Source organism: Drosophila biarmipes, chromosome 3L (genome assembly GCF_025231255.1).
Source record: "Drosophila biarmipes strain raj3 chromosome 3L, RU_DBia_V1.1, whole genome shotgun sequence".
NCBI classification, from domain to species: Eukaryota; Metazoa; Arthropoda; class Insecta; order Diptera; family Drosophilidae; genus Drosophila; species Drosophila biarmipes.
This window is the reverse complement of record NC_066613.1, coordinates 764604-780781: the sequence shown is the minus strand read 5'-3', so window position 1 is coordinate 780781 and position 16178 is coordinate 764604. Positions and strand designations below refer to the sequence as shown.

Sequence of the window (16178 nt, the reverse complement as noted above, 5' to 3'; positions counted from 1 at the left end):
CTATTTTTATTAAATGGAATTCGAAATTCTTAAAAATATAAAAAATTATATTCCCAATATTATAAGATAATATGTCAAAAAGCCCCAAAGCTATAATTTGTTTCATATTATTTTCCCACCAATTTTACGATATGACAGCTATATGATATAGTCGTAAACTCAAAACTAATTAAAACATGTTATTTCTAAGTCAAGAAGGTTATATGTTTAAAAACACCAAAGACTATTTTTCCGATCGCTCCTATGGAAGCTATATGAAATAGTCGTCCGATTTTAATAAAATTTAATTCGAAATTCAAACGGTTATAAGTTAAAAAACATTTTTGTTTTATTTTTCCCCGATAGTTCCTATGGGAGCTATAAGATATAGTTGTCCGACTTATATACTGCCTCCAAAAGAAAGAAAGTGGGAAAGTTTCAGCCCGATAGCTTTAAAATTGAGAGACTAGTTTGCGTAGAAACGGACGTACATGGCTAGATCTACTCGTCTAGTGACGCTGATCAAGAATATATATTCTTTATGGGGTTGGAAACGTCCCTTCACTGCATTGCAAACTTCTGACTAAAATCATTATACCCTATGCAAGGGTATAAAAACACCGAAGCTATAATTTGTTTGTGGGTGGCACCCACCACCCCAGGAACGTGCATGCCAGGTCTGAATGCTCTAGCTGTTATAGTTTTCGAGATAAAAAATATATATACTTTATGGGGTCGGAAACGCTTCTTTCTGCCTGTTACATACTTTCTGACGATTCTTTTACTTTACGAGTGATGGGTATAAAAGTACAAAGCGATGAAAAAAAAATAAAAAAAAACCCAAAATGCATAAGTGAAAAATAATTTTAAAAAATTGAAAATTTACTGGGACAAAATTAAAAATATCAAAAAAGAAATGTTTATGATTGTTAATTAAATTACTTTAACCTTCTTACCTGGGCGCAATAGGTAAGAACACAAATTTACGTTAACTTCTCAGCAAAGGAAAAACAACAAATTACGTTAATTCCTAATCGAAGAAAAATTAATTTTATGAGTTTACATTAAATTGTTTGCAAAGGTTAGTTTACGCTAAGATGACTACCCAGAGGCACTCCAGATGTCAAGTTGATCAATTTTGAAATAGCATTCTTGATTATAACCCTCTGAGTCCTACCGTTCAAGTAACATGAAATCCAATGTAATATATTACCAGGAAACCCAAGCTGATCTAATTTAAATAAAGGAAGTGAGTGGTTAATGGAGTCAAAGGCCTTACTAAAATATGGTTATACAATGTCAGTCTGCTTATTTTTCTTGAACCCATTTATTACAATAGATGACAATTGAAGAAGGTTGGTGGTGGTCGATCTTCGCTTAACAAAACCATGCTGACACGGTGATATAAGCGAGGAACATAAATATTGCAAATGAGAAGTGATAATACGTTCAAATGCCTTAGGAATTGCCGACATTTTAGAAATACCTCTATAATTTTGGGCATCAGCCTTCGCACCTTTTTTATGGAGTGGAATAATAAAAGAGTCCTTCCAGATAGGAGGAAAAACTGATGATGAAGTAGACAAATTAAAAAGTTTAAGAATCGGTTTACAAATGGTTGACGCACAAAACTTAAGCATACATCCAGGAAGTCCATCTGGACCGGGAGAACAAGTTGGCGTTGTTGTTGCTAAATCTCTTGCGAGAGAGTTTTCAGTGATTACAGGGGAAAAAATACAATTTGCCATATTTAGGGGATTAGGGTAGTTAGAATTTGACCAAGCTGTCGAACTATAAGTAGTTTGGAAACACTCAGCAAATAAATCAGCAATTTCAGAATCCGTCGATGCCTCCATTGAGTTTAGACGTACCGATGAAGGCAATGCCGATGACTTACGCTTGGCATAAACAAAGTTGTAAAACTGTTTCGGATCGTTTGAAAAATCAAATTTACATCGACTTAGATACATAGAATAGCAATGACTGTTGATAACATTAAAATCTGTTCGAGCCACCACATATTTCGTAAAATCTGCTGATCTACCCGATTTTTTATACTTTTTTTAAGTGATAGATTTAAGGTTTTTAAGTCTTTGAAGCGCATTGGTAAACCAAGGAGGCCAGTTTAGGTTTGAAAGAAACCTTCAGGTACGCATTCATTCAAAAACGTATTTAAGACTGTATAGAATAGTTCAGTGGCACTTTTAATGTCTGTACAATTAAACAAGTCTGTCCAATTATAATGAGAAATCATATCGTTAAGTTTATTATAATCAAATTTACGAAAACAACTCATTTTAGTTGGATAAACTATAGGAGAGAGGGTATCAGAGCATGGAAGGCAAATTGTCAGTTCCATAGTAGGATGATATGAGTCTTCAGGTACAACAAGAGCGTCAATTCTACATACTGTGATTTCAGACGGGTCTGAAACAAACACAAGATCTAATTGTCTTCTTAAGGAATTTTTTATAAAGCTTACTTGCTGTAACGATAATTCTAAAAGGCCATCCACAAAATCATGGGCGGATAACGGCATAGCGACAAATGAGTCAGTAAGAGGAGACCAAGAAATATCAGGTAGGTTAAAGTCACCAAAAACAATCAAAAGGTCTCTGTTAGAAAGAAGAGATAAAACAGATTTTATTGCAGACAGATGGTGCTCATAAATTACTAGGTCAGAGCCAGGTGGAATATAAGAACATGTAACAAAAACAGATAACGATTGCAAAGAAACTTTCACACATAGAAATTCAATTTTATTGGGAATATGAATGAGAATTCTTTCATAAGTAATCCCCTAACACTTTTGATACGCCAACATTAAACTTTTTAGTTTTTTGGCACAGTGGAGGGCCTGTTAGTTGTTCTCGGTTTATATGGAACAAATTCTTTATTTACTAAATCATTATTAAGCCAAAAGCTTTCAGAAAGTAAAACATTAAAAACATCAGGCGGAGCAATTATTTAAAATGACGATATCCTACGAGCATATGAAAATCGAAATTGTTCAACTGCAGTATCTTCGGATGGGAATTTTTCACGTATAAATTCCAGAACATCCTCAGATGTGGTATCTGGGGTGAATCTACTTGCTTCCTTTGTGGAACAACTGAAAGCTTCTTACGCTTCTCAGCAGCAGTCTGAACCTCACTACGCTGAGATCCAGGAACTGTGCCTACTGTACCTAAAGGTATGATCGGCACCTATTTCTTTTACTTAACCAGTACAGAAGCTTTTATTCCGGAAACATGGACTTCACTCGAGCTAACTGTATCCATACGCACAGTTGGTTCGGGTACCCCTGTGTCAACAGGAAGTGCTGCTTCCAGACAAGGGCCATTATAAGAAAACAAAAAGAAAAATGAAATGAAATTCAATATCAAAAATACCTCAAAGTAAATTTGGTCCCAGTGCTAAAATTCCAGTGCCAAATTCAAAAATCACAAAGGCACAAAACACAAAAAAAAGAGGGAGATTGCGAAAATTAATCAAACGTAAGAGAGCACGAGAGAAAAAGTATTCTATGGACTGAGCGTGGCTTATGCTTCACTAACAACTTTAAGCACAAACAAATACAATGCTAATCAAGCAAGAGAGAGGGAGAGAGAGAGAGAGAGGAAGAAAAAGAGAGAGAGAGAGAGAGAGAGGAAGAAAAAGAGAGAGAGAGAGAGAGTTACAGAAATAGCACCGAAAAAGTCTACCAGACATTCAGCAGGTTTAAAGTTAGAAAAAAGAGCTGGAGAGATTGAAAGGAAGTAAAAGAGTTCTAGCAAATTTTGAGAGCGTGTCTAGTTGAAATGTTAAAATAACTATAAACACATACCCGTTTACAAGGAGATCTATTTAAAATTCCTAACACAATTGATAGGCTAAGGTTTGTGTATAAATGAACACAAAACACTCCCACAAAATCACTGAAAAAGACAAAAACTCAGAGCACAAAAATAAACACATGTGAACAGATGAATAACTCCACACAAAAATAAACCCATGTGAGGAGTTGAATAACTCCACATAAATTCCAGCAGCAGATGGCCGGCCGCTCACCAGGTACGCGGCGAATTCGCATAGTGACGGCGTAGCGTAGAGCGGTTGGTGAACGTGAGAGTTTGGAGATCAAGGATGGAGAACGTGAGAGTTGGAAAACGTAAGTGTTTGGAGAACGTGGGAGTTTGGAAAGCAAGAGAGGTTGGAGACCAAGAGGGTTTGGAGACCAAGCGAGTTTGGAGACCAAGGATGGAGAAGGAAGAGGGAAGACTTGGAGTGCAGAGCGAGAGTGCCGTGTGCAAAAGGAAGTAACGGAACGCCGCCGGACATTGGACGCGGCCGTGAACTTTGGACCAAGAGAAAAGGTGCCACATCTCGGCAGCGGAGCGGTACACAAGCATGCCATATACATCACAGGAATCAGCGGGACGGCAGCACCAGGCTGGATATCGGCGGGAAGCAGCGCATGAAGGACAATAGGGTCAAACAGGAGTCATGGACTTTGGACCCGATGTGGAGAGTTTCGGGGGCCGTGCGCAAAAGGGGAATAACGGTTCTCGGAGGCCCTATATAAGCCCGCAGGGTGCTGGCAGCAGGGTCAGTCGATCACGGTCGGTCGATCACGATCAGTTGATCACAATCAGTCGATCACGAGGAGTAGAGTCGAAGAGTTAATGTAAGCAGTCGATCAGATATCAAGTGAACAGAAAACCAACAAAGTAAACTACAAGGGGGCTACACCCAGGCGAGTCGTCGAAAGCAGCGCCGTGGGAGCCTACAAGGAGCAAGATCGCTACGTCGAGACGTTCGGGATTGGAATTACAAGGAATCTCCGAACTGAGACACAGGTGGCTGAGGTCCAAAGAGCACCATACGGCTACGTGGAATTGAGCAGGTCCTGGCGCTATCAGCCAGAAGGGAGAGCGGTCGACCAGTAGGGTCTCGAGTGGAATTTTCCAGGAGAGCCTACGGTTCCGATTTGTGAAGCCCCGGAGCGGCGCGACCGAACCCCGAGAGTAACGACCCAGAAGGGAGAGAAGTCCCGGATCGGCGTATGCCCGTCAACCCAACACAGAAGCCACCAATAAAAATCCCGCAAAGGGATTTACACAATTTGAAAAGGTAAATATACAAGTAAAACACATTTTTTTAAACACATGCCTTTATTTTTTATGAGCGTTGGACAGGGAATCCGAGGATCAAGATAAATGTTTACGAATAAACTAGTTTTACAAACAATCTAATACAATCTAATTAAAATAAAGTAAAAAGTAATGTATTTTAAATGCACCGTTCAGTTACGCAGTAGGCTCGCCGGGAAATGTTAGAGCGCAAAAAGCTTCTTTGTTTTTTTTTCTGCCTATGCTGCTGTAGACGTCAGCAGAGAGTTCGGAGCAGCGTAGAAGAGTGCCGATAAAAGCGAGCGTGAAACAAAGAGGCAGATCTTTGAAGATTTCCTTCTCTTTCTGTGTCTCATAATTTGCCTACCCTCGGCGTTTTTCTGCGTCTCTTCGTTATGTTCAGAAAGAAACCAAAAGTAGAAGATCTCCTGGTGCATTCTGTTTGAGTTATGAAGGATAAGCAGCAGTCTGTTTAAATTGTGCGCTGCGATTTATGTATTGCTTCGTTTGACTTATTAATTAATGAATTCAATTCAGAATTGATTTCACATGGGACTGTTCACTTGCAAGAATTTTACAAGTTAAACTCGATGGAAAGATTCCGAATTTCCGAAGTGATTTCTCCTGGGACTTTTTACTTGGATGTGACAAGCCATACACAAAATGAGTACAAGGAACATGTAAAATCCGAAAAAGTTTTCTTTGCATTTTCACTTGAGAGAAAGCGGACAACCCATAAAATTTTCAATATGAAGCGTAACTTGTACTTCACTCGTCCAAACTGACATGTCACTTTGGATTCACAAGGTGATTCAAAGTAAAACTTTTTTTTCGAAACTGAAAGCTGGTTATTGACGAGGCCAATACATTTCAGTTTAATTGGTATTTCTAACACTATGATCTCGAAAAAAAGTTTCAGTCAATCTTTGATAGTTTCCAAAATAAAAGCGTTAAAATTTTTTGAAGTTTGTGGGCAGTTTTTGGGTGGTTTGTAGGTGTTAGAGCGGACGTATCATTTTTTTTTTAGGTCATTCGGTAGGGGATGAATAAAAAAATAGTACATTTTACCTAACATTTTGCACTCTGCAAACTTGCGAGTAAAAGGATATACTAGATTTGTCGGAATGTATCTAAATGTATTTGCCTCATCAATACCTATCGGTTAAAGCCTACCAACCGCCCAAAACTGTTGTGGCCACAATAGTCATGTCGAAAAAATTTTTTTGAACCATCAAAAATTTGCCGCGTTCACTCTAACGACCACAGATCGCCCAAAATGTGGTGGACACAGTTGTAATGCTAGAATTTTTTTTTTAAACTTTGCTGCTTTTACATATATCTCCATTTTCGTTTTGCTCCCTCAAGCTGAGTAACGGGTATCTGAAAGTCAAAGCACTGGACTGTAGCGTTTTTCCTTGTTTAATTTAGAGAAGTCCCCCCAAAATACGATTCTAACAGTTGAGGTGTCGGTCGACTCGTATTTCAAGTGAAAATTAAGTAAATTCTTTAATTATTAAATTATTTTTATTATTAATTAATTAATAAATTTATTTGTTTACTAATTTATTTTTAAATTTATCTTTTTATTGAACGACATATAGCACAAGCCTGAAGCTTTAGTAGTTCGCAATTTAAGGGTGAATGAGTTTTAGCTATTTAAAGCTGTTTTTCAGGAAAACTAGCGAGTTTTTCCAAAAGTGGTGGAACCTAAGTTTCTTATGTTGAGATTTCTAACATCATCTAAAATTTCAGTTTTTAGCTTTTTTATGTATCTTTCTCGCGAACTCTCCTTTTTTGCCAAAAATTGTTAATAGGGTCCTGCGCGTAACAAGCACGTGCTTGGTGTCGTTGGGCCACTTGTTTGTACGGCTCAAAGTCCATCAACATTCATTATATAATATAAAACCAATGTAATGCTGAGGCAGTGTTCTGAACTGGTAAATGGGAGTTTTTAAAACAATCGCAAGAACGTTTTTGAGCAACCAAAAACAAAACTTTAAAAATCGGAAAAAATCCAAATCCAAGTGTTAAAATTTTAAGAACCTACTTGGTACAATCTGATTTTTGAGGCCCCTTAAATTAGTTCTGAACTTCAAATTAAATTTTATCAAATTCAGACGACTATATCATATAGCTGCCATAGGAACGATTGGAAAATTAATGGAAAAAAATGGAATAAAACATCTCAAAATTAAATTTTATAAAAAGGGGACGATTCTAACATATAGCTGTCAAAGAAACGGTCGGAGAAATAATAAAATATTTTTTTTTAGTATCACTGAACGTAGCAAGAATCCTTAAAAATTTAACATGGTGTTACTAAAGTTGATTAGTTTTTATAACTGCAAGGGTATACAGATTTTGGCTTTCCCAAGTTGTCTTCCTTTCTTGTTATTTATTAATTTTTAACGAAGCATCAAATTTTGAAAGTGGAGGTGTCATTTGACTCGTGTTTTAAGTGAGAATACGAATATGTTAATAGCGGGGCTCACCGCCCCCAACAGATAACATTTTCTAAAGTTTTAATTTTACACTTTCACCACTCTTTTCTTTAATTTTTGGTATGCAATTCTTTTAGTATATCTGCAATACTTTTCGATTGATGTATCACTCGTCACGACCCGTTACTTATGTTTCAAATCAAATTAATAACATCAACGAAGCGCCTAACCTTTCCTTTACGCTGAATTATTTTTATGAAACGATTAGGTAAACTTATTGTTTGCATTAGTTTACAGAAATAATAAGGCTCATCTTAACATAAGTCTACCAATTTGAAGGTTTGAAATGCTTATTTTTATACCCATGCAGAGGGTGTAATGATTTCAGTCAGAATTTGGTACGCATTGAGGGAGACGTTTCCGACTACATAAAGTAATATACTCTTGATCAGCGTCACTAGACGAGTCGATCTAGCCATGTCCGTCTGTCCATCCGTCTGTCCGTCCGTCTGTCCGTCCGTCTGTCCTTCCGTCTGTCAGTTTCTACGCAAACTAAGGTCTCTGTTTTTAAGCTATTAGTTCTGAATTCCAAATTAAATTTTATTAAAATCGGACGACTACGACATATAGCTACCATAGAAACCATCGGAAAAATAGTCCGAAAATATGACAAAATTATACCTTTGGTGTTTTTTAACATATAACCTTCTAAGCTTGGAAATAACATTTAAAAAATGTGTAGGAATTTCGAATTTAATTTAATAAAAATAGGACTATTCTAACATAGTATAGATGCCAAAAAAGAAGGTCTAAAAAAAGAATAAACTAATTTTTTTGTAATATACTGAAGTCAGCAACAATCCTTAAAAATTTGATATGGTGTTTCTTATAGCTGCAAGGGTATATAAACTTCGGCTTGCCGAAGCTAACTTCCTTTCTTGCTTAAGTATTTTTTAATATAAGAGTTAGCTAAATATATTTTGTAAACTTGTTTCTAGCGTTTAAGCTTTAAATACTGTGGAAGCACAGAAATATGCATGCCGAATCCCAAAATAGTTGCTCTTAAAAATTATTAAAAACAAGAAAGAAGTTAACATCGGGAAGCCGAACACAATGTGATATTTTTAAGGATTGTTGCTGACTTCAGTGATATAAAAAAAATTTTCATTCTTTTTTTAAGGCCATTTTTTTTACATCTATATGTTAGAGTAGTCGGATTTTTATTAAATTTAATTCAAAATTCTTAAAAATATAAAAAATTATATTCTCAATATTATAAGATAATATGTCAAAAAGCCCCAAAGCTATAATTTGTTTCATATTATTTTCCCACCAATTTTGCAATCGTTCCTATGGCAGCTATATTATATAATCGTCCGATTTTGATCAAATTTAATTAAAAATTTTTAACTAATTCAAATAAGTTATTTCCAAGCGTATGAGCTTATAAATATATAATTTGAAATTCAAAACTAATTAAAAAATGTTATTTCTAAGCTTAGAATGTATTATGTTAAAAAACAGCAAGAATATAATTTTTATTTTATTTTTTCCCCGATAATTTCTATGGGAGCTATAAGATATAGATATATTACCTGCAATAGAATGAAGACTTTTGGGAAAGTTTCAGCTTAAAATTGAGAGACTAGTTTGCGTAGAAACGGACGGACCGACTGACGGACAGACGGACATGGCTAGATTGACTCGTCTAGTGACGCTGATGAATAATATATATTTATGGGGTCGGAAACGTCTCCTCCACTACGTTGTAAACTTCTTACTGAAATCATTACACCCTCTGCAAGAGTATAAAATTGTTATATTTCCATTCACTACCGTATACGTGGGGAAAACGTTCAACGGCCTACCGGCAGTATAATGGGTAGTCAAGTACTTCTCCCCTTCTGAAAATGTTTTTTTTTCCTAAACAGTTTTTATTTGAAAAGACGGTAAAATATAGATTTATTTTTGTAATGTTGGTTGTCTATTGGCGGATATGTTGTGGTTCAAAATGACTTCTCCAATTGGAATTTTTTGAAACACACAAACCAAATTTTTAGTTAACTTAATTATGAATTTCTATATTCCCCACACAAAAATGTTTACGAAATCGATCCGTTTTCAAAATTACTGTTTTAAGAGAAACACGTAAAAATTTGTACTACCAAATAGGTGAAAATCGAAAGTAAGCTTTGACATTGTGCATGCGAAATAATTTTGCTTTTACTGTTATTTTAATCGTTGTTTCGAATCTTTCATAATATTAAAAAATAAATTTGTTTAAACCTTCAGACGCCAAGTGCGCGCTCCGAGCACTCACGCCCCCAGCGTCCGATTTTATTTTTCAACAGCTTCCGAAACCATCTGCGGCAAAAAAGCATTCTACATTATTTATTAGGGTATAAAAAGATCCGAAACGCAAAAAAAAAATGTAGCTCAGTTAATATGTAACAAAAAATTTACACATGGGAGCTATAGGAGACAGTTTTCCGAGCCGGCACGTTTCAACTTATAAACTTCAATAAAAATAAAATTAGGAAAGATCATTTGATAGCTTTTAATCTAAAAGGATAGCTGGCGTAGAAACGGACAGAGGGAAGGATGGTTAAAAGGACGGAAAGACGGACATGTCTATATCGAGTCGTCTAGCGATGCTGATCAAAAGTATGGGGTCGGAAACGTCTTCTCACTAAAATCTTTATACTCTGCAAGAGTTTAAAAATATTTACCAAAAAGAGTGTACTCAGTAGCGTATTTCAGTCAGAGGTGGTAAATTGAAATAACAATAAAAATATCGAATTTCCAATTTGTAATGTGTGCATTATTTTTTTGCGCATGCGCAATGATCTGATAGGAATGCCAATTCCCAATCGCATAAAAATGTTGCTCTGGATAAGAAAGTTATTCAGATGTTAAAAAGTAACGTTATCATTTTATAATATACAATTAATTTACAATTTGTAGAAAAAAAATGTGACACAAGAATTAAAAAAGTCCTATATACTTGAGTGGGTACAAAATATTTAGGGGAGGAAATGTTTATTCCAGCATCGCCTTTCCACACTGTGGATGTGTAAGGCTGGAACAGAAAGGGGAGGATTTCATGTTATTTCCATTCCCAGTTTGAAACAGCAAATGGTTTGATAAATACTGCGTGACTCCGCTGACAAGTTTTAATTGTATATAGTGTAACACAAATATATAATCATAATTAAACTGTCATTATATGTTATAAATAATATAAATTATTAATGGTTAAAAAATCGAATACGTCCATTCGTTTGCCTGTTACCACTTATTGCGTTAAACAACATTTTTCGACGTATTTGACCTACACACAGAGCGATTCCTGATTTGTTATTCATTTAAGAACACGACCAAGTGACATATTTATATTATATTTGCAAGCCTATTCAAGATTCTAAAGAATTCATTCAGGTAATAATTTGCTGTCCACAGTGTAAGTTAATAAAATTATTATCTTTTTAACCCCTAATACAAAATAAGTGTCTTACTCAGTAGCGCATTTTACCAAAATATGCAGTAAATAAATTTGTATACCCTTGCAGGGAGTGTAATGTTCCCTGTCAGAAGCTTGCAACGCAGTAAAGGAGACTTTTCCGACCCCATAAGGTCGGCCTAGTCATGTCCGTCTGTGCGCCTTCCCTTCCGTCTGACCGTCCGTCTGTCCGTCAGTCTGTCCGACCGTCTGTCCGTCCGTTACTACGCAAAGACTTTTAGTTTAAAAGCTATTGGGCTAAAACCTTCCCAAAAGTCTTTTATCTATTACGTGTAGTATAAAAGTCGGAACCAGCCGAATCGGACACATATACCTTATAGCTCCCATAGGAACTATCGGGAAAAAAATGTTAAAAAAATTATATTTTTGGTGGTTTTAACATATAATCTCCTACGCTTGAAAATGTCACTTTTAAATTTGTTATGAATTTTGAATTAAATTGTATCAAAATCGGACCACTATATCATATAGCATCCATAAGAACGATCGGAAAATTGGTGGGGAAATAATATGACATAATTTTATCTTTGGTGTTTTTTTTAACATACAACCTCCTACGCTTGGAAATAACATTTTTTAATTAATTCTTAATTTCAAATTTAATTTAATAAAAATCGGACGACTTTTTCATATAGCTGTCATAGGAAATATCCAAAAATGGTTTGGAAAATAATATAAAACATATTATAGCTTCGGTGTTTTTTGACATTCTATGTATTCTACATATTCTTTTATATTGCGATTATAATATTTTATATTTTTAAGAATTGTGAATTAAAGTTAATAAAAATCGGACGACTTTAACATATGGCTGTCAATGTCATATGACAGGCAGCAACAATCCGTAAAGTTTTCACATGGTGTTACTGACGTTGATTATTTCTTATAACTGAGAGGGTATGCAAACTTCGGCTTACTGAAGTTAACTTTCTTTCTTGTTTTACTTTGTTAAAAGGTGTTTTTATTTGATATCAGAAGTTTTTGGTTTACATATAAATAAATATAATTAATATAATATAATCCGTATACTTTTCAAAATTAGGAGAATTCAAGTTTCTTATGCGGAACTTTTTATAAGAATTAAAATGATTAGCAAAAATAAAGTATGGATACATAAAAAAAATTCAAAGCTCAGGCAGTGATATAAGTTCTTAACTAGTAAGTGTTGCCATTTTTTTTTACTTAAAAACTTTAAAGAGTAACTTTTTACATTTTTTTTATCTAAAAATATAGTTTGGATACGTAGAAAAAAGGTTAATGCTCAGACAGTATAAGATGCTCTAAACTGGTAAATGTATTCATTTTTGTTTTTTAATACTTTTGACACGGTTATTTTAACAAGAATGTGTCGTAGGTTAAAAATTGAATAATCTCAAGGGGCTATACACCTTTAATTTGAAATCGTTAGAGCCGTTTTTGAGAAACTAAGAAAGCTATAATGAGAAGCAAAGCTATAATTTGTTTTACTATTTTACCACTAATTTTCCGATCATTCATATAGCAGCTATATGATATAGTTGTCCGATTTTGATAAAATTTAATTTGAAATTCAGAATTTATTTAAAAATGTTATATCCCATCTTAGAACGGTATATGTTAAAAAAACACCAAAGATATCATTTTTTTTTTTTTCCCGATAGTTCCTATGGGAGCTATAAGATATAGTTGTCCGATACGGCTGTTTGCGACTTATATACTACCTGCAATAGAAAGAAGACCGATAGCTTAAAAACTGAGTGACTAGTTTGCGTAGAAATGGACGGACAGACGGCCAGACGGATAGACGGACGGACGGACGGACAGACGCACATGGCTAGACCGACTCGTCTAGGGACGTTGATCAAGAATATATATACTTCATGTGGTCGGAAACGTCTCTCTCACTGCTTGCAAACTTCTTACTGAAATCATTATACCCTCTGCAAGGGTATAGAAAATTTAAAATTGTGGTACTAAGACAAAACGAGTTTACAACACAATACTGGAGCTTTAATATTTATGGGAACTCAAAGTGCGGGTTTCCCTGCAAACCAGCTATTTTTTTAAATGGGGCAGAACTAACTATTCTTATATTGAGCTGTTTAACATCGTTTAGAATTTTAGGACTCCAAAATAACGAACTGGCATCTGACAACCAAAAGAACACTTTTTATTTGAAGGGATTTCGACAGATGAGGTGTCATTCGAGGCGTATTTTAAGTGAGAATACAACTAGGTGAACAGCGGGGGGTATTTATCCCCACCGGTCCCAACAGATTAAATTTTCTAATTTTCTTTTATAGTGCAATTTTTTTAGTTTTGCAATACTTTGATTGATTGACGTATCACTCGTAATAATCGGACGATTACTAGACGTTAGTTTCTTTGCGTATACATAGTAGTCGCCTTCGCAACGCCTCATTGTGCGCTTCGTCAGTACATGGACTGGCGTCCACAGGGATTGACAGTTTTAAGCGTTTAAACCGTTTTTGGGCTTAATAGTGGGTGTTTTTTATGTCAATCGATAGGTATGGATAAGAAATACATTTCAGTGAAAAAAATGTTTCTAGAATGAGAGCTTTGGCCAGCACAGTTTTTGGCGGTTTATGGACGTTCGAGTGGGCGTGGCACATTTTTTGTAGGGGCTAGGGACTACTAAAACACCTAAGCAGGCTCTTGGGGGAGTATATGAAAAAGATTGAGAGGTAAATTTTTTCACAAGAACATGTGTGTGTCTCTTTTCCTGGTTCAACTTGTCGCCGCACGCAAATTATACATTTGTCATTCTCTAAGGGGCATCAGTGAGGTCGAGAAATACCACCATTTGCCGAGGGGTAAAGTTTTGGCCAAACAAACTTCAAGAGACTGATTGTTATCTATTTAAGACGACAACAAGCTGCTTTATGGGAATCGTATGCAAGTTATATGACACATTATTTAGGGGCTCTTACCCAATTTATAAACAACCTTGAGCCGAGAGCCAATTTCCAAATTACTCTGACAGACCCGAGATAAGCCCGTGGTCAGCTATTTCTTTCAACCAGGCCTCCGAATCATTCCCACCCAGATCAATTTCACGCAGCCCAAATCAAACGGATGCTGTAAACATCCAGTTCGCTAACGTAACAAAAGATCCCCAAAGCGAGCCCCGAGTCCGTTAACGTAAACAAAAGATCCCCAAAGCGGTCCCTAAAACTCCGCTAATGTAAACACCAATTTCCGGCCAAGATTGGACTTCAAATTTAATTGGCAAATTGCATCATCCTATTTTCCGACTCTCTTGAGCCATTCTCTTTATCAATTTTTGGGGATAAAATCTCTTAAGCCGAGGTTTGATTATTGATCATTGAACTAGAGATCAGGCAGTCCGTTTTTGAGATCCGAATCGAGCAGTAGTACAAATCGAGTAAAAGTAAACGAGACGTGAATTAACTAAGTTCGACCAATTAAAAAATTGTAGTAGTGATTGAGTGATTAAAAAATAAAAATAAATTTTTTTTAAAAATCACTAGTGAGAAACTTAATTTGCATTCGTACGCATTCTTTTTTGTGTGGACGAGCGTGCGGCTAGGAATTAAGTGCGGACGGAAAATATAGAAAAATAGTTTGAACAATCATGACGGACCTGCTGAAGTTAAGCGATGCGATCGTTCTGGAGTACCTGCAGTCGAAGGACAAGAGCCTGGCCAAGGTTTTCCAGCAGAAGACGAAGGCGGCTAGCGTAGCTAAAAACTCGCCGAAGCTGAGTGATATTTTGCAGTTCTACCAGACCAAGAGCACCACGAGGATCCCGGCCATCAAGGCGGACAGCAGCGATGATAGCGACTCTGACTCAGAGGCGGAAGCGACAGCTAAGAAGCCAGCAGCTCCACTGACAAACGGCAAGGCAGCAAAGAAGGCAGCCTCTTCCAGCAGCGAGGACAGCGACTCGGACGTGGAGAAGCCTGCGACAAAGGCCATTCCGACCAAGGCTGCTCCCGCTGCCAAGAAGGCAGACTCCTCCAGCGAGGACAGCTCCTCGGGGGACGAGGCACCCAAGAAGGCGGCGACACCAGCCAAGCCAGCTCCAGCCAAGGCGACTCCTAAGAGGCTGCATCGAGCAGTGAGGATAGCAGTTCCGAGGAGGAGGCAAAGCCCGCCGCTAAGGCCACACCGGCTAAGGCACCTGCCAAGAAAGCCGCCTCTAGCAGCGAAGACAGCAGCTCAGAGAAGGAGGCGAAAGCAGCCGCCCAGCCTGCAGCCAAGGCTGCACCGGCCAAGAAAGCGGCATCTTCCAGCGATGATAGCGACTCCGATGACGAGCCTGCAGCCAAGAAGCCTGCGATCCAGGCTGCAGCTAAACCAGCCGCAAAACCAGCCGATTCCAGCAGCGAGGAAAGCGACTCCGATAATGATAAGAAACCCGCAGTAAAGGCTCCCGCGAAGGCAGCCCCTGCCAAAAAGACCGCTTCTTCTAGCAAGGACAGCTCCTCGGAAGACGAGGCGCCTAAGAAGGCGGCCAAGAAGGAATATCTCCAGTGAATACAGATCTTCAGAGGTCGAGGCACCCAAGAAGTCGGCTCTAGTCAAGGCGGCTCCAGCTAAGAAGGCTGCTTCCTCCAGTGATGACAATTCCTCGGAAGACGAGGCTCCCAAGAACGTAGCTGTCGCACCAAAGGCAACACCAGCCAAGAAGGCCGACACATCCAGCGAAGACAGCGACTCTGATGAGGAGGAGCCTCCTAAGAAACCGGCGGCCAAGCCTGCTGCAAAGGTTACTACCGCCAAGAAAGCCGATTAAGAGGACTCGTCGGACGAGGTGGAGGTGGCGGCCGGGGAGGCGGTGGTGGCTTCGGCGGACGTGGAGGTGGTGGCCGTGGAGGCGGCGGTGACTTCGGAGGACGTGGCGGAGGCGGCCGTGGAGGTGCTTTTGGCGGACGGGGCGGGGGTGGCCGTGGGGGCGGCCTTGGCGGTGGATTCAGCAAAAAATCGTTCGACTCGTCGGCGCCCAAGCCTAACAAGAATCACCTTAAATAATTAAAAAAAGCTTAGTCACCGCCACCCACCCGCAAACACACACACACACTAAATGCAGTTATGTTATCGAATTAACCTGTTTATATTATTTTTAAACCACGATAGAAAAACTCGGCCGGATCTTGGTGTGAG

General features: G+C 37.7%; 1 protein-coding gene and 1 pseudogene across 16 annotated transcripts in view; both read left to right on the top strand.

Moving 5' to 3' along the window:
• The first annotated feature begins 10417 nt into the window (after window positions 1-10417).
• LOC108035863 (acetylcholine receptor subunit alpha-like) overlaps window positions 10418-16178 on the top strand; it is a 604633-nt gene continuing 598872 nt past the window's right edge. For 7 of the 16 annotated variants that reach the window (XR_007763682.1, XM_050886175.1, XM_050886174.1 and 4 more), the window contains exon 1: window positions 10555-10969. The gene's annotated coding sequence lies outside the window, so the exon portion shown is untranslated. Of the gene's footprint in view, window positions 10451-10540; window positions 10992-16178 lie in introns of those variants that run through there. The other 9 variants (XR_007763683.1, XM_050886169.1, XM_044092696.2 and 6 more) reach the window with 6 other exon arrangements.
• Window positions 14588-16046, top strand: LOC108022039 (nucleolar protein dao-5-like; annotated as a pseudogene).